Source organism: Capsicum annuum, chromosome 9, assembly GCF_002878395.1.
Source record: "Capsicum annuum cultivar UCD-10X-F1 chromosome 9, UCD10Xv1.1, whole genome shotgun sequence".
In the NCBI taxonomy this organism is placed as follows: domain Eukaryota; kingdom Viridiplantae; phylum Streptophyta; class Magnoliopsida; order Solanales; family Solanaceae; genus Capsicum; species Capsicum annuum.
In genome coordinates this window covers 92,512,425-92,532,823 of record NC_061119.1, presented here as the reverse complement: position 1 = coordinate 92,532,823, position 20,399 = coordinate 92,512,425, and positions in this window count along the sequence as shown.

The window sequence follows — 20,399 nt, the reverse complement described above, 5'->3', positions numbered from 1 at the left end:
TGAATTTTGAAGAGAAAATGGACAAAATGCCTTGATGTTCCAGTCTTTCTGCAAAATCAGCACATAGCTGAGTCAATTTACTTTAAAATCTTGGAATTAGGATACACAACTAAATGTGTAAGACTGAATTACTCAACAATCAATTAAGAAAAGCTTGTTCTATTCAATCATTGAGGGTTATTTATACAATTTTAATCATCCCCAAGGATAACCTGTTCTTTTCAAACTGTTCTCTACTCAACGCCTTAGTGAATATGTCAGTAATTTATTCCTCAGTAGAACAAAACATAATTGATATATAACCTTTTCAACATTATCTCTAAGAAAGTGATGTCTAATATCAATATGCTTAGTTCTTTTATGTTGAACATGATTTTTGGCTATGTTAATGGCACTTGTATTATCACAGAAAATAGGAACACATCCAACATCTATACCAAAGTCCATAAGCTATTGCTTAATCCATAATAGTTGAGCACAACAAGATCTACAACAACATATTTAGCTTCAGTAGTAGACAAGGCCACTGAATTTTGCTTCTTAGTGGACCAGGTAATCAAACATGATCTAAGAAAGTGTACCATGCCTGTGGTGCTTTTCCTTTCAACCAAATATCCTGCATAATTAGCATTAGAATATCCAACCAAGTTGAAATTACTACCTTTTGGGTACCATAAATGAAGATCACTAGTTCCTTTTGAGATATCTAAAAGTCCTTTTTATAGATTTTAGATGAGACTCTTTAGGATTAGCTTAAAATCTGGCACACAATCCTACACTGAACACAATATCAAGCCTGCTTGCTGTGAGGTATAGCAATGATCCTATAATCGCTCTGTATATCTTTTGCTCCTGATCAGGACCTGTTTTATCCACATCAAACTTTATAGCAATGGAAATTGGAGTGCTTATTTCTTTTGCTTCTTCCATAGAGAATTTCTTGAGGAGTTCTTTTACACACTTCTGCTGATGGATCATTGTTCCAGATTCTGTCTGTTTTATTTGCAATCCCAATAAGTAGTTTAGATCCCCCATCATGCTCATCTCAAATTCACAGCTCATGAGTTTGGCAAAATCATGAGTCATATTTGATAATGCTCAACTTACACGTCAATTTTATGCAAAGCAGTCGTCGCCAATATATTTACCCAATGTTAGAGTCGGGATCGAATCCACGAGGAATAATGTGAGTGGTGATTAAACTAATTTGAAACTATAGCTATAAGTTAAATTTAAACAAATGTTGCGAAAAGATAAGATGGGGGGTTTTATCGATCAAACAATAATTAAAGTTTTGACTTGCTTTAGAACTCAAAGCTAAAATTTCAATGGTTCAAATCAATGATAAAGAGAAACTAGGGTTGTGATCACTATGATTATTAATCCCCATTAAATAATAACTGTAGTATTGGGTTCTCGTGACTAGTGGGAAACACCAAATTATTAGTTTTGACAGTCCATCTAAGTTTTTCTCAACCTACCTAGATGTTGAACTCCCTAATTCTCTCGAACTTAGGAAATCATTATATTCATACTGATTTTATCTCAAGTTGATCAATCTTGTTACAACAATAACCATTACATGGAAGCTTAACCTTCCTAAATCCTTGTTGATAATTTCCTACCTTTAGTTTATTTCTCAGTTTGAGCAAATCAACATAATTCGGGATTTATTGTTTGCAACCAATAAATAAGAATCATAACAAAGGAATTATCAAGATGTCTCCACAATCACTCAAACCCTAACCAACTATTAAATTCATGGGAGAATAATCATAGATCCCACAACCCTAGTTATGGGTTTTAGTTCCACATGGGAAAGAAAGAGATAGCAACAATTATAGTCATTATTCAAAGTAATTAAACTTACAAAGTATGAAGTTTGAAGTTGATTCTCTTCTAAGTTCAAGAGAAAATTCCCACAACCAAATCAAAGAGTTGAATATTGAATTCTAAGTTAAGAGAGCCAAAAAGAAGGTAAACTCTCTTGGAATAAGTTCCAGATTTCCGCTCCCTTTTTATGATTAGAAAGCCTAACATATGCCTTAAATATTTTATCCTAATTATGGAAACAAAATCATAGATCACAATATTTTCTCGGACAGACAACGACGAAGTGTGACGCCTCATCAGGCGTCTGATGACTTATCAAAAATATCGTCAGCTTCTTCTCCAAGTTTGATGATTTTTACGTTAGGCTGACGATGACACTCTGACGGCTTATGAGGAGTATGGCGACTTATCAGAATTGTCATCAGGTCCTCTTCCTCTTTCATGATTTCTTCCTTGGGATGAAGGCATTCCTGACGAATTATCAAACACATGACGGCTTACTAGGGAATGTCATCACACTTCTGCTCCCACTATGTCACACTGTCTACAGCTAACATTGATTCTTATAACTTATCATAAAGTTGCCGACTTATCAAAATTATCGTCGCTTCTTTACTTCAAGTTCTCAAGCACTGCCTAAGCCTGATGACAAGCCTGGAGACTTTTCACAACTCTAACGGCCTATCACAGGTTGTTGTTACTTCTTCCAGCTGAATCTCATTCTTTGTCTAAGGCTGACGACAACTCTGATAGCTTATCACAAGGCTGACGACTTATCAAACAAGTCGTCAGCTATACTTCCCTCTCTACTTACTCAGAAATCAACTCTTTTACTTCCACTATTGCTGGTTCTCTTGCATCTTGACATTTAGATGCAATATCAAAGAGAAAACAGTCAAAAACAACAAAAGTTGCTTAAGACTTTGCAAATATTCTCAGTTAAAAGCCTCAAATGTGCTAGCATCTGCTTACACATCAACACCCTCAACTTAAAACAATTGCTTATTCTTAAGCAACAAAAACATAACTAAGAGGATACAAAGAACATTCGGCTGTTAATCATCCATTTTAGCTCAAAACATCTTCACCATCTCCAAGGTCAATTAATTTTAAAAATCAACTGTGCATATTATTTAAGAACAATAATACGACACACAGGAATCAAGATATGACATCAATTCAGCAACAACAACCATGCATGTACCAGATTACACTATCCAAACAAGTTAGCAATTAGCAATGTAACTAGTGTGCCCTTACAACAAAGGGGTCCCTCCTTACTCATATGTGAACTCAAGCATTTCAATGCGGGGATGGTCAAGAGACACTCACTCTCAAAAAGAAGTTCTAGTCAATGTATGCCAAATACCATAAGCTTGCCCTTATTTTCACTACCAAGGTGTTTAGACAGGTAAGCTAGGATAACTATAGGTCTTTTTCTTTGGCTTGTAACGTAAGCTAAGGGCTAGTATGATACTCAATGATATTTAAGGTGACTAAGCCTCCTTGACGCTATACTAACTTTTGGGGTCTCACTTATTTACCTTTACCTAATTCTCTCCTTTTCTTAATCTCACATACTCCGGATGGGTGTGGTCTTTTTGATAGTTATTTTTTTTTTCACAATTTTTCTTTTCTTATTTTTTTTCCACCGCACCCAGCTTTTTATTCTTTTCTTTTATTCTCTCTTTCTTCATACTCATTTTACATCACGTACCCCTATGGTAGCCACCCTCAACTTTGGCATTTGCCTAAGTCAAAGTGCATAATGTCCAAGGAGGACCAGGGCCAAAACTAGTTCATTGTGATACAAATGGAAAGGTGATAGGTAATATAAAAAAACAGGCATTTAGGCTTAAAAAATGGGATCAAGGGATATCATTCATACAGGGAAGGTAATTTAGGCTATAAGTGGACTAATCTCAAACGACCTATGATCCTTTCCTAAACCCAATCCTACACTAAGGCAAGACCAACTGGGCAAGTTCTGGATTTAACACAAAATGGGAACTAGGTAGTATCTCACACACACACGACACAAAGGTACATCACAAGCTACTACCCATTTAGTTCATGGAATTATTTAGCAATGGTTATCATGTCACTAGTACTATTCCATAACAAGATGCATAGTGGTCACACATAAATCAACAAAAATATGTTAACTGCCTAAGGTACTTGTATTTCTCCTAGTTAACTACAAAATTTTACAACAAATCACAGTACCATATGTTAGCTCTACAAGGAACAAGACTCTAGGGAAATGAGGTACGACAACAAAATCCCCAAGAGGACATCAACACCCATAAGTAGCTCCACCCCCAACTTAAAATCATGCAATGTCCCTAATGTGTCAAACCAAAACAAGAGAGTTAGAAACATACCTGTGGTACCATGGGTGCAAAGATGTGATGTCAATCACATAATACAAATACAAACAACAAAATACCTTGGGTTGCCTCCCAAGCAGTGCCTAATTTAGTGTCGCGGTACGACCCAACTCAGCTTTTTCCTCCACCTTAAGGATATGAATTTCACCCCCAACTTAGAGTCCATCCTCTTGCCTCAATAATAGGGGGTGCTACAAAAATTAAGAATTCAAGTAATGGATTGAGCGTGGTAAACCACTCGGCCGTAAAGTGAGGTGTGTTTTTATGTTGCTTGTCTAATGTAAAATCAAGAATATGGGATTCTTGTTCCTCATTTTCACACTCTTCTACTATTTTAAATGATTCCACAGATAAGATATCATCTAAACATAATATAGAAAATTGCTTTGAATGAGGCCCAATCAATCCTACTTCAAAATTTACACTATCTACAACACACTTACTTTTATTCACCTTCTTGACATTTGCACTTCGAATTGGGCTAGAATCTTTATTAGAGATTTTCTTGGTTTCTTCTTTTGCCTCTAGCACCATGTCCTCAATCTTGGCATTATCTCTCATGGTTGGTTCGGTTAGTTGGGAAATCACTGAGGGTTGTTCAACATCAAGCTCTACATCAATATAGGGTTCTTTCTCCTCATCTTTACACTTTTCCATTATTTTAAATGATTCCACAGATAAGATATCATCTAAACATAATATAGAAGAATGCTTTAAATGATTGACCTCTATATCTATCTCCTCATGAATGATTGGCTTCATGTATTGACACATATCATATATGATATCATACGTTTCTTTTTGGGAGATCCAATATTCATTGAAATATAGCTTCAATGCTATTGTTCCCGGTGCTTCGTTCTTTCTTTTCTTGACCATAAGACCTATCAAACTCATAAGAAGAACTAGAATTTGGTTTAGCACAATAGCGGGAGGGGGAATTTGGGCAATCACCCCAATGCCCATCTTGACCACCACATAAAGAACAATCATACTCCTGGTAGGATAGAGATGGTGTACACATCTCTCTCCAAGGAGCATATCTATAATCTTGCCAAAAGTGAGGTCCATCACATTATGGACATGAATCATCAAGATAAGATTTTCAACCACCAAGCTCATTTGATTCCACGATGCCATAGTAATAAGTAAACTAAAATAAAAATCTACCTAACATAAGAAATAAAAGAAAACTAAAAACAAATATTTACAAGTTTGAATTCAAGCAAGTAGGCTAAAATCCCAAACCAACTCAATACGCCAAATTATGCCCCGGCAACGGTGCCATTTTTAATAACTCTCAACTTACACGTCAATTTAGTGCAAGACGATCATCGTTAATATATTTACCCAACTTTGGAGTCGGGGTCGAATCCATGAGGAATAATGTGAGTGGCAGTTAACCTAATATGAAACTATATCTATAAGTTAAATTTAAAGAAATGTTGTGAAAACATAAAATGAGGGGTTTTATCAATCAAATAATAATTAAAGTTTTGACTTTCTTCAGAACTCAAAACTAAAATTTCAAGAGTTCAAATCAATGATAAAGAGAAACTAGGGTTGTGATCACTATGATTATTAATCCCCATTAAATAATAACTGTAGTATTAGGTACTCGTGACTAGTGGAAAACACCAAATTATCAGTTTTGACAGTCCATCTAAGTGTTTCTCAATCTGCCTAGACGTTGAACTCCCTAATTCTCTCAAACTTAGGAAATCATTCTATTCCATACTGATTTTATCTCAAGTTGATCAATCTTGTTACAACATTAATCATTAGATGGGAGCTTAACCTTCCCAAATCCTTATTTATAATTTGCTACCTTTAGTTTATTTCTCACTTCGAGCAAATCAACATAAGGTGGGATTTATTGTTGCAACCAATAAATAACAATCATAACAAAGGAATTATCTAAATGTATCCACAATCACTCAAACCCTAACCATCTATTAAATCCATGGGGGAATAATCATAGATCCCACAACCCTAGTTGTGGGTTTTAGTTCCACATGAGAAAGAAAGAGATAGCAACAATTATAATCATCATTCAAAGTAATTAAACTTACAAAAGATGAAGTCTAAAGTTGATTCTCTTCTAAGTTCAAGACTCACAACCAAATCAAAGAGTTGAATATTGAATTCTAAGTTAAGAGAGCCAAAAAGAAAAGTAAACTCCCTTGGAATAAGTTCCAGATGTTCTGCCCAATTTTTTATGATTAGAAAACCCTAACATATGCTTTAAATACTTCATCCTAATTATGGAAACAAAATTATAGATCACAGTATTTTCTCGGAAAGAAGATGACGAAGTATGGTACCTTATCAGGAATCTGACAACTTATTAGAAATGTTGTCAGCTTCTTCTCCAAGTTTGATGATTTCTGCCTTAGGATGACAATGGCACTCTGACGGCTTATGAGGAGTCTGATGAATTATTAGAATTTTCGTCAGGTCCTCTTCCATTTTCATGATTTCTGCCTTGGGATGACGACATTGTTGCCGGCTTATCAGATACCTGACGGTTTATCAGGGAATGTCGTCACACTTCTGCTCCCACTACATCACACTATTGCAACTGATGTTGATTCGTATAACTTATCAAAAAGTTAATGACTTATCAAAATTATCGTCGCTTCTTTACTTCAAGTTCTCAAGCACTACCTAAGCCTGATGATGAGCCTGATGGCTTATCACAAGTTGTCGTCATTTCTTTCAGCTAAATCTCATTCTCTGTCTAAGGCTGACGACAACTCTGATAGCTTATCATAAGGCTGATGACTTATTAGATAAGTTGTCAGCTATACTTCCCTCTCTACTTGCTTAGAAATTAAATCTTTTATTTCCATTATTGTTGGTTCTCTTGCATCTCGACTTTTAGATGCAATATAAAAAAAACAATCAAAAACAACAAAAGTTGCTTAAGACTTTGCAATTATTCTTGGTTAAAAGCCACAAATATGTTATCATCTGCTCACACATCAATGTTCATGTTTGTAGAGCCAAAAATAATGTCATCTACATACACCTGCACAACTAACAAATCTTTTCCATCAGTTTTCAAGAAAAGAGTGTTGTCAATTTTACCTCTAGTATGTCCATTCTCCAGTAGAAACTTTGACAACCTCTCATACTAAGCTCTAGGAGCTTGTTTCAACCCATACAAGGCCTAATCCACTTTATATAAATGATCAGGAAACTCATTTCTCTCAAATCCTGGAGGTTGTTTCACATATACTTGTTTTTTGAGAATGCCATTCAAGAATGCACTCGTAACATCCATTTGATATAGAATAAACTCCACGTAGTCAGTAAATACAACAAGTAATCTAATAGCTTCAATTCTAGCTACAGGAGCAAAAGTCTCATCAAAATCTATGCCTTCTTCTTGATTGTATCCTTGGACCACCAATCTTGCCTTGTTCCTTGTAACTATTCCATGCTCATCAACTTTATTTTTGTACACCCACTTAGTCCCAATTACTGTTCTATCTTTTGGAAAAGGGACTAAGTACCATACTTTACTTCTCTCAAACTAATTTAACTCTTCCTGCATGGGTATGATCCAATAAGTATCAAGCAATGCCTCAGTTACTTTCTTTGGCTCAATATCTAATAGAAATGCCTTGAAGGCACATATACTTATTAATCCATACCTTGTAGTGATCCCAGAAGTGAGATAAGTAAGAATATTCTCAATAGGATTTGACCCTTGATACTTATAGACTTTAGGGACCAATTCTAGTGAGCTACTAGGATTACTGCTAATGTTCTGAGCTGGGGTAGTTGGTGGCTCAGTTCTTTCTGTCACTATGCCTCTAGTTTTAGTTCCCCTTGATGAAGTGTCTCCATGTTTAGTAGCTCTATTTAATGAACTGGGTTGTGTAACCTATTCCTTAGAGTCACTTTCTTCCTACAGGTTTGTCTTAATACAGGATTCATCAAAAACTACATGCATGCTTTCTTCAACACAGTTTGTTCTGATGTTTAAAATCCTATAAGCCTTACTGTGAAGTGAGTAACTTAAGAAGATTCCCTTATCACTTTTGGCATCAAATTTTCCCAAATTAGCCTTTCCATTATTATGTATGAAGCATTTATAACCAAAGGTTCTAAAATGAGAAATGTTTGGTTTTCTTCCTTTTAGTAATTCATAGGAATTCTTCTCTAATATAGGTCTGATCATGCACCTATTTATGATATATACAGCAGTACTTATTGCCTCAGCCCAAAGGTTTTTAGTAATATTTACTGCAAGCATCATTGTTTTATCCATATCTTCCAAGGTTCTATTCTTCCTTTCCACCACTTTATTTTGTTGTGGTGTTCTAGGAGCAGAGAAGTTATGATTTATACTATTTGCTGAACGAAATTCTAAGAACTTGACATTCTTAAATTTTATACCATGATCAGATCTTATGGAAACTAATGAAGTGCCCAGTTTCTTTTCAATTTTCTCGATAAAAATTGCAAAGACATAAAAGGCATCTTCTTTAGAAGATAGAAACAAAGTCCAGGTAAACCTAGAATAATCATCAACAATTATAAAAACATACCTTTTTCCACCTTTGCTTTGAAGTCTCATTGGTCCACACAGATCCATATGAACCAGGTTAAGGCATTTGGTAGTGCTAACATAGTTCTTTGACTTAAAGTAATATCTTACCTGCTTCACCCTTACATAGGTACTACATAACTTTTCCTCTTTAAACTTGGTCTTGGGTAATCCCGATATCATATATTTGGAGAAAAGTGTGTTTAGTTGCTTCAGACTTGCATGTCCAAATCTTCTGTGCCAAAAGAGGGGATCATTTTCTATTGCACTTAGACAAGTCAACTCTGGTCCTGGTATTGCCATTATATCAGCTTTGTACATATTTTTGTTTCTTCTAGTAGTAAGCACAATCTTCTTGGTGTCTATTTTCTTGAATTTGACACCTGTAGAAGTGAAAATAACTTTATTACCTTTATCACACAGCTATGAAATGCTCAACAGGTTGTGCTTCAACCCTTCTACAAGATAAACATCTTCCAATGCTCTTGACTAAAATGAGCCAATTTTTTCAACTCCAGTAATGATTCCCTTTTATTCATTACCAAAATAAAATCCTCCTCCATTGATTTTTGAGAGTGAAAGGAACTTTTTCTTATCACCAGTCATGTGTCTTGAGCAAGCACTATCCAAGTACTAATGCCTTTTGCTGCCTTTCACTTTCTCCTGAAAAAGAAATCAATGGTTAGACTTAGGAACCCAGACACACTTGGGTCCTGTTTTATGAATAAAAGAATGAATCAAATTTCTTCTAGTCCATGCTGGCAACATGTAGTGCAACCTGTTTCTTTGACCTTAACCAGTTCTTTTATTTTTGGTCTGAGAAAATTTATTTGCCAGGTTTTGACTGTTTAATCTGCTTTTAGCAGATACTGGACATTCAGTAGTTAGATTTCCAAGGTTGCCACAGATATAACATAAATTTTTAGGATCAGCACTACCTTTGTAGAATCCCAAACCTACCTTTTCATTGTGAGTTCTTTTAATCAGTTTATGAATAATTCATGATGAATTTATCCACCTACTAGCTCTTTCAAGATCATGTTTTAGTATAGAGATTTCTTGAATCAGTTTATTAATCATGTCAGCTACATTACTGCACTCAAGTTTACACTTTTCTAATTCAAGTTTAGTACTTTCTTGTTTTTTACTCATGGATTTTTTCCCATTTTTAGTGAGAGTCAATTTAAGGATTTTAGACTTAAGATCATTATTAGAAGAATCAAGTTCTGTAACCTGTTTCTTGAGAGTGCAGTTTTTATTATCAACTTTAACTTTACAGGCCTTTAATTCAATGAGATCAAATTTAAGGCTTGGAAAACTTTTGAACAGCTCCTCCCTATCGGAAGTCAATTCTTGGAAATCATCAATTAGTATACTCATCAAGAAATCAAGTTTTGATTTAGGAAATAAGTGTAGTTTTTTTAAGTTCAAGTATTCTTACCTCAGTAGCATCATCATCTTCATCTAAGTCTAAATCTCCAAGTGCCATGAATGCAGTTTCATCAGCATCATCATCATCTGTGTCAGACCCCCAGGATACTATCATTGCATGTTCCTCCTTTCCTTTTTCCTTTTCTTTTAGTTCCTTTTCAACTTTTTCTTTTTTCCACTCTATTTCCCAGACTAGACAGTCTTTGATATGATGATCAGTCTTACCATACTTGTAGCATCCATTTGGATTGTCATTTGAACGCATCTTGATACTTGTTCCTTTTTCCTTTTTAAAGAATTTGCTGAAGTTCTTGGTTATGAAGGCAACTTGTTCCTTATCAAGTTCAAATTCATCATCACTATCAGAAGCATATGCGTGCCATACCAATTTTAATATTTTACTCTACTGAGTTGTCTATCTGTGGAACATATAAGCTAACGTGGTTCACTGAAGTAAAACTTAAACACAATATTTTTATGTAGAAAACACCCGAATCAAGAAAGGTGTAAAAAAACACGACCTGTACCTCTATAGGATTTAACCCCAACTTCACTATAACTCTTGAGCCTCAAGAATCAACAAATTACAAGACTTTTTGTAAACGAGGAATTAAAAATTCTAAATCCTACTTCTACAAAACACTAATCTCCCCAATATAAGTGTTCGCAAGTCTTCACGTTCCCCAACTTGAAGACGTTAATCCTAACTCAGTTTATACTTCACCGAGACTAGAGATTACAACTCAATATGACTCAAAGACCAACCTATTTTACAAAGTCTATGACTCTAAGTAAAAGACCAGGTTCCTTTACTAGCTTCTTCAAGTTGTAGGACTGATTTGATGATTATTGACTATCTTTATAGTGCGTGAGTGAAACACTTGAATGTCATTTATTGTATTTAAGCCAACTCCTGATGGAGTTCTTTAGTTAATGTGTTCTTCTATCTTCAATAGGATTCAATGTATTCTTCTATCTTCAATAGGACTCCTAGGTATTTTCACTCTTTTCTGCCTTCTCTCTCTCTCTCCTTGCTTGAATAGGACTCTTATCTTTTATCTCAAGGGCTTTACAGGACTTCTTAATCAACTCAACTTCAAGATACTGCACTCATCTACTTTAACTGATGTGATAATATTGAGAGCATGTTACTTATCCACTCCTATTCTTACGTAGTGTCATCTTATGTAACTTGTTCACTTGTGTGTAACAACTTGCACAACTTATTTCATTTATATGTCCATCATCAAAACTTCACATTCCCTGACATAAAATAAATTAATGTAAATGCAAATGAAGGGCATTGCATATGCTTCATTTGTTGGATGTCTTATGTATGCACAAGTCTGTACTAGACATGATATTACCTTTATAGTAGGAATTCTTAGCAAATTCCAAAGTAACTCTGAGCTTGATACTTTGAAAGCTAGTAAAAGAGTTTTAAGATATTTACAAGGAATCAAGGATTTTAAGCATACATACAAATATTATGACTCATTAAAAGTCGTTCGATATTCAAACTCTGATTTGAGTGGATGTAAAGATAGTGGTAAGCTTACTTTTCAATACATTTTTATTCTTGCTATAGGTGCCATGTATTGAAGAAAAATTAAGCAAATCATTATTGCAATATCCACAATGAAAGTTGAATTTATATCATGCTATGAAGCTATATCGCAGACGTGATGGCTGAAGAATTTCATTTAAGGCCTTAAGATTGTCGATTCTATTGTGATACTATTGAGAATATTTTGTGGTAATTCAGCTCCGATATTCTTTTCAAAGAATAATAAGAGCGACAGTCAAAGTAAACACATCGGCATAAGTATTTGATGGTTAGAGACTATGTCAAGAAGTAAGATGTCAGTTTTGAACATGTTAGTACTAATATAATGATTATTGATCCTACAACCTAATTAAACCACTAATGTTGCCAAGGATCATGCATCCCGCATGGAGCTTAATAACTCATTGTAGTCTTACTTTGTTCTCTGACACTTTGCCTAGACACTATGATTATTTATGACCTTGTATATTTTGATTTTCTGGTATTAAAGTGATCATTGGATCAACTAAAGTTCGATTCTGAATGACTTATAAATGGATTACACACTACAATACATGAAAGAAAGTGTTTGATTAAAAACATGACCGTCATGATAATTGTATTAATATATTCTTGACAAAGTAATTTTTACATAACTATTAAGTAGAGTGAATATACGTTTATGACCATACTTCTTATATTCACTCATAAAGTATTGTCTGATTTTGCTATGTGGGACATGTGAGAGAATGTTAGAAAATCACCTCTTTTGAGACTTTTGTGTTTGACCCCCATATTTTGATAATTAAGTATTATCTTGTCTCCCGAATAAAGAAATAAATCAGTTAATTAATTTTTCTCAAATTATGCATATTTGGTATTTCTTTGATGATAAGAAATAATTATGTGAAATCCTTAGGGTTATTGTTATTTTTCTCAAAGTCCCTAGCCTACCTATAAATACACTTGTGATTCCATCAGTTTAATAAAAACTTTTGTAGGCATAAGCTAGAAGATTCTTATAACTCTTTTTTTTCCCTCTTTTCTTGTTAAAATTCCTAACAAAGACGATTATTTACAATATTTGAACAATAATGACTGAAGGTACGTTCCTGTTTAATATTTCGTTGCGTTGGCTTTATGATATATGTTGAAAGTCAACAGAACTTTCTTGTTAATTCATCTAAACTAAGGGTTTGGCTGGGTTGGTTCAAATTTTTTAAATACCAAACCAAATTATTTGTGTCGGATATTTAAATCTATAAACCAAACTAAATCAATAAAATTTGGTGTTTTCAATCTTGAATTTTTGTAAAATTATAGATTTGGGTTTTTCAATTTTGAATTTTTTAAATTTTTATAATTTTCTCAAGTTTTTTGAATTTTCTTTGGTGAAGTCTTCATACAAAAGTATAATGAACCTGTGCTTCAAATATTTCTTTAATCCTAGCAAGATATAACTATCTTAGGTGTTTCTTAAAAAAATAACACTACATATTAAATAATTTTTTTTAGGTTATGCATTTATGCAAAACTAAAGAATAGATATACAACATTATTGTCATTTCTATTGTTTAGTTGAATATTTTTGTTAGTGCCAGTATTGTTTTAGGCTATTTTTAGTTAATAATATTTATAGGCTATAAAACTTATTGGACCATTCAAAATTCTAAGTTTAAACTTGAAATAATATGTTGAAAGATAGGAACATCTCAAAAGTTTAAGAAATATTTATAAATAATATCATAGTAAATATTTTTATGTATAAAATATTTTTAAAATTGTACAAATATAATATCGAGTTGATTTAAAACCTTCAAGTAGGCTGGGTCAGGCCGGTCTGACCCGATTAGACCGACCCAAATAGAGGTTCGGATCAATCTGACTTGACACTGACTAGAGGGGAAGAGGTCTTGGGCCGGGTACCGAGCTGGGCCATCTGGTCGAAGAAGCCCAGTAGACCGACCTAGCTGAAAAATCAGACCAGACCCACTGGTGCACCTGATCGAACCGATTCAGTTATTTTTTTTAATAATGGCCCAATGCTGAGAAGATGATTTTGGAACATTGGCAACGGCTATATATCCATTGGCCCAACGACAAAAATCAGCTTTTAGCTGATTTTAGTTTTTTAAAAATATGATTTTTATTTTTTTTCATATAAATACATGACATTTTAAACCAATTTTTCTCACAACTTACAATCTCATTCTCTTGAATTCTCTCAATTATTATAATTATTTTTTAAAATGCTTAATTTTATTTTATTATTTTGTAATTACAAATATCAAGTAAAAATTTTCGAAAGTCTCAACTTTCGGATACTTTGAAAATTTGGTATAATCATTTCATCTCTTATTTTTAATTTTTAATTAGTGTATCATTTGTTGAATATTTATTTTTATTATTTTAGTATTTTCTGAATATGTTAGTTTAATTTGTAATATGAATAAATTGAGAAAACTCGATAAAGATATTAAAAATTTCTATCCCAAAAGTGATAATGGTAGTAAAAAGTTAATTGATTTCGATTTCGATAGAGGTAGTTCATGTACTAGATATACTCGTATACCTATGGTACCAATTAATGAACCCTTTGATAATGAAATAGGTATAGGTGCTTACGATATGAATTTTTTAAAAGCTTTAGAAAATTATGATATAGAAGAAAAGAATGAAGTAGACACAATTAATTTAAATGAAGATGATAATGCTTTTATTGATACACCCAAAGTCGTTACAGTTAATGTTAAATTTAAATCAGTTAATCTTTCTCCCAAGATCCCTTCTGTAAGATCTTGTAAAAAAATTAGTATTATGTAAAAATTTTTTAGTCATGTAGAAGGAACTTCTAAGGTCCAATGCGATCTATGTCATTAATTATATGAGCATAAGATCAAAGGTAATAAAGGAGGTACAGGTGCGTTGATGATATATTTGGAAAAAGAACACCCAACAAAGTTAGCTGCGGCAAAAGGTGGTGGGACTATTAGGGGGACAACTCAAACTAGATTGGACCCAAGAACCGGTTAGTTTAAAATTATAATAAAATGAAGGTTCGAAAAGAATTAACAAAAATGATATCTGTGGGTTGTTTTTCTTTCTCTTTTGCTTCTTCTAAAACTTTAATTCATTACATTCAAGTAACTTATAATCCGATATTTAAAGGTATTCCTAGAAGTATTGATCGGTCTAATATTTTTAGACTCCATGCACAATGTGTTTATTATTTATCTGCATTATTAAAAATTCTTTCATGCAGAGTTTCTCTAACTTTTGATTTTGATTGTGCTGTAAATAAAAATGATTATCTAACAATTACTTGTCATTGGATAGATAGTAATATTGTTATGCCAAAATGTATTCTAGCATTTTTGTATGATGAAGATTGTAGACACATTAAAATCTCAAGTTTATTTCTGAATCTATTACAAAAGTTGCAAAATACTATGGTATTGAAAAAAATATTATGTATATCTTTTGATAATGCATCTAACAACAAGGCTGCTATTGACTTGTTAAAAATTGAACTTTCTTCAACGTTATCCGAAATATTTCATGTTAAGTGTGCTTGCCATATATAAAATTAAATTGTAAAAGATGATCTTGAATTTTTTGACTTAGTATTGAAAAATTTAGATTTGCAGTTGACTTTATTCAAGAAAATCATAAAAAAATTAGACTTGTCGAATTTAAAAAATATGAACAAAGTAAACTCAAACCAATATTAATGCCTGAAGAAGTAGATTGTAGATGGAATGCTACTTATGACTTTTTAAGAACTTGCCTTATTTATAAAGTTTCTATTACTATGTGTAATACCCCGATCATTCCTTAAGCCTAAATTTGTCTTTTTGAATAGATATGTATGACTTCCAAATTGATTGATATTTAAACCATATTGTATTTCTCTAATTTCCACTTTTTTTTTTATGTAGAGCATTGAATAAGCTTTCCATCAATACCAATTTCATCAAAATCTGGCATCGGACGAAGGAGTTATGGCCGTTTTACTAAATGGTATCAGAACGGCCAGGTTTGATGGTCGACCTGGTGGACCGTCAGGTCCTTGGTGGATCATCAAGTGTCCCATCAAGACAAGGCAGTAGCTCCCTTTTTGAGATGTCGTGTGACGATCAAAGTGGTGGACCGTCAAAAAGTTGACGGACCGTCAAGGTGTCCGTCAGACCGAGACAGAATGTCTCATTTTTGGCCCTCAGGTGACAAACGACTTGGTGGACCATTACTTTTCTGACGGGCCGTCACAAACCCCGATCAGGAAATTTCAACTTTTTTTTCCAAAGGGAAATCTTGGTCATTTCCGCTATATATATATATATATCTATGTAGAGAAGAGAAGACCATTTCTCTCCATTTCTCTTCAAATTTCTTTCAAGAATTCTCTAGAAACCTAGGGTTTCTTCCAAACCCAAAAGTCAAATCATCTCCAAGAAATTCAAGAAATCTCCCATAAATTTCTTCAAGTTGTTCAAGAATTAAGCTCCTCAAGTCAAAGGCAGCAAGGTCTTGGTCTAAAAGTTTAAGAAAGAAGTTTCAAGCAAGTTTCTATATCTTCAAAATTAAAATCTAAGGTATGTGGGGTTTGAACAAGAACACTCCTTTCATTCTTTTGCCTAAAGATTTACTTTATATTATTGATTTACATGATATTGAAAGTGGGTTTACACCCAAATTTCTCTATTAATGATTTATGAGATTTGAGTTGAATAAGTTTGATATTTATGATTATTTTACCGTCATGTTTCTTAAATTGAGAATTTATTCCATGAGCCGTGTATTATCATTATGTATTGATGATTTCTAAGCAATTTAAGTCAAGTTCCATGAGTTGAATATTTTTATTACGAATTGATGATTTTTGAATAATTTGAGACAACTGTCATGAGTTATGCCTTTCCATGAGAAATTCGACTATAGAATGTATATTGATATGTGAAATTGAGAGGCAAGAATGAGTCTCATGATGTTTCCATGAAGTTCTTGATATTTGAAATGATTTGATAAACAAATGTACTTGATACTGAGATAGCTTGTGTTGAGTTGAGTCGAGTTAGGAATCCACAAGATGTTTATGATTTTCAGATAAGATATATATTTATGTTTTGGTAATTATAATAGAACCATGAGTTGATATTGGTTGAGGTGGATTTCCTAACGCATTCTGAGCTGAGTCTGGGAGGAGTATTTAGCACCGAGCGGGAAATTTGGTATTTCCCCCAAACTAGGTGCAACCGTAGAATTGATGTTGATAATTGTGGGCCAAAGGTCGAGTATGATATTGTGAAGATGAGATTGAGGTTGTACTCTCTGGAAAGAGTACAACACCCCTGCCAATGTGGGGTTCTCTTCTTAGGAGGGCAAAACGTTGGATTCCATGCTGCTCACATGGTGTAGTCATGTCGGTTATAAAAAACTCCCACGTCCATAATGATTTAAGTCTTTTGAGTTATCGAGTCACTCTAAGTCATGATTTAAAGATTTTGAGTTGAGATAAATGATTAGCGAGATTTAATAAGCATGTATTACTACTGATGATTTATGAGAAAAATGTTTCAGATATTTCAAGCGAAGAGAATTATTATGGTCAACATGCATGATTTTCTTATAAATTTATTATATTATTTAAATTTTGTATCTACCCCCGCATTCTCAGTATATTCCTAAGTACTGACTCCCATACTCTTTTGTATTCTATATTTATCGTGATATAGGTTAAGGTGCTCAGTCTCAGCAGTGACAGTGATCTTCGAGTACCTTCTTCTACATCTCTGCAGTTGGTGAGTCTTCATGGTTAGAGGACCTGTATCTCTCATTTTGTCTTGCTGATAGATGGTCGTTTATTTTTAGTTCAGTATGAGTCAGTTGGGAATCTGTCCCAATGGCTCCTCAGTCTTATGTTGTAGAGGCTTTGTCAGATTAGTATGCCAGTATGTACAGGATCTCAATATTTTGGTTATATAGGACAGTATCATTTTGTATCTAAGCATGGTCATGACATGCTTATTCCTCTTTATCTTAGCATGATTTATGTTATCGTGAGTTATGAAAGTGATGACAGACTTAGAGGGTTAGCTTGAGGCCACGTGTGACCTTAAGCACCGTGTGACGTCTCGGGATGGATTCTTGGTGCGTTACAATATTGGTATCAGAGCCTAACGTTTGAAGAGTCCTAGGGAGTCTGACAAGCCACGTTACGTAGAGTCTTAATCATAGGTGTGTAGCGTGCCAAATCTATAAGCAAGAGGCTATGGGACATTTTAGGAAAACTTGTATCTTTCTTTCAAGAGTCTATCGTGCTTATGATTGTTTCTCTTTGCTGTTAATTCGTGCTCTTTTATGATAGAAAATGCCTCTTCGTAGAGCTCGCCCAAACAACGAACGACCTCAACTCGTTGATCCTTTAGGTGAGACAGTGTCCCACGCTGAATTTCGAGCAGCTTTTTAAGCGCTAGCCCAGTCGGTCACCGCCAATGCTCAAGCCAACACCCAAGCTACTGTTCTACCTCCGTAAGGAAATAATTCTACTGCAGCTCGAGTTTGTGACTTTATGCGAATGAATCCACCTGAGTTCTATCGGTCGAAAGTAGGTGAGGACCCATAAATGTACTTAGATAAAGTGAAAAAGATCACTCAAATTATGCACGTGACTGATGAAGAGAGTGTTAAATTGGCTGCCTATCGAATGAAAGATATTTCTTATGATTGGGTTAAGATGTGAAGGAAAAGTAGAAGGGAGAATGATGCTCCTATGACTTGGCAATTATTTCAGAATGCCGTCTTAGATAGATTCTTTCCCCCAGAGCTGAGAGAAGCAAAATTAAAAGAATTTATGAACTTGAGACAGGGCCCCATGATAGTTAAGGAGTATTGCCATAAGTTTAACCAGTTATCTAAATATGCTCCCGGTATGATGGCCGATTCTAGAACTAGTATGAGTAAGTTTTTGGCTGGCATGTCTAGTTATGTTGTGAAAGAATATAGGTCTGCTATGCTTAATAGGGACATGGATCTTTCTAGATTGATGATACATGCTCAGCAGATTGAGGTGGATAAGGTGAAAGAAAGAGAGAGAGTGAGAGGGAGTAAAAGAGTTAGATTAGAGCAGCAGGTGCATGATCAGACTAGATTTTCTGGAGGGATCCACCCTTAGTTCCAGAGCCGTTCTTTTGTGCCAGTACCTTCATCAGCCAGTACTCATGCATTTAGAATTAGGTCAGAGCAGGGTAATAGCCCTTCTATGATCCGATCCCAGGATAGTGTGAGTAACAAACCTCGTCCTTTCCCATGCACGAAGTATGGTAGGGACTATTCCGGTGAGTACTTAGTCGGTCAAAGAAGTTGTTTTGGTTGTGGTAAGTTGGGTCATAAATTTAGAGATTGCCCATATGCTAGATAGGGGAGTCGCGATGTTCGTACTTAGAGTTAGACTATTAGTGCTCCAGCCCCTGTAGTTTATCCTATTCCTCCTCAGGGTGCCTCATCTTGTACTAACGGCGGTCAGTGCCAAAATCGCTTTTATGCTATACCATCCCGCCAGGAGCAGGAGGATTCACCAAATGTTGTTACTGGTATGCTCCGTGTATTTTATTTTAATATGTATGTGTTGATGTACCCTGGGTCAATTCTTTCTTATGTGACTCCGTTGGTGGCAGTGAATTTTGAAATTCGTGCTGAAAAGATCCCCAAGCCTTTCCTAGTCTCTACACCAGTGGGAGAATCTGTTATTGCCAAGCAAGTAGATAAAAAGTGTCCTATCACTGTCCTTCATAGAGTCATGATTGCAGATTTGATTGAGCTAGACATGGTTGATTATGATATTATTCTAGGTATGGATTGGCTACACTTTTGTTATGCGTCTATAGACTGTCGTACTCGGGTAGTCAAATTTCAGTTTTCTAATGAGCCAGCTTTTGAGTGGTTCGGAATTTTGTGTCTCCTAAAAGTCATTTAATATCCTATCTTAAAGCTAGAAAATTGATATCCAAGGGTTGTATCTATTATTTGGTTCGAGTTAGGGATACTAAGTCCGAGACTCCAACTATTCAATCTCTTAGTATTATTAATGAGTTTTCTGATGTTTTCCCGGAAGATCTCCTAGGGGTACCTCCGGATAGAGAGGTAGAGTTTGGAATTGATCTTCTTCCTGATACACAACTAATTTTTATTCCTCCATATAGTATGGCCCCCGCAGAACTTAGGGAGTTGAAAGAACAACTCAAAGATCTTCTTGAGAGGGGTTTTATAAGGCCTTGTGTGTCTCCCTGAGGTGCACCCATTTTATTCATGCAAAAGAAAGATGGTTCATTGCGCATGTGCATAGACTATTATCAGCTTAACAAGGTCACAGTCAAGAACAAGTACCCTCTTCTTAGAATTGATGACTTATTTGATCAGCTGCAAGGTGCCAACTGCTTCTCGAAAATAGATTTAAGATCCGATTATCACCAACTTAAAGTCAGAGAGTGTGACATTTCAAAGACAGCTTTCCACACTCGTTATGGTCTTTTTGAATTCTTGGTCATGTCCTTCGGATTAACTAATGCCCCAGCAACATTTATGGACCTCATGAATCAGGTGTTCAGACCATACCTGGATATGTTCGTTATTATGTTCATAGATG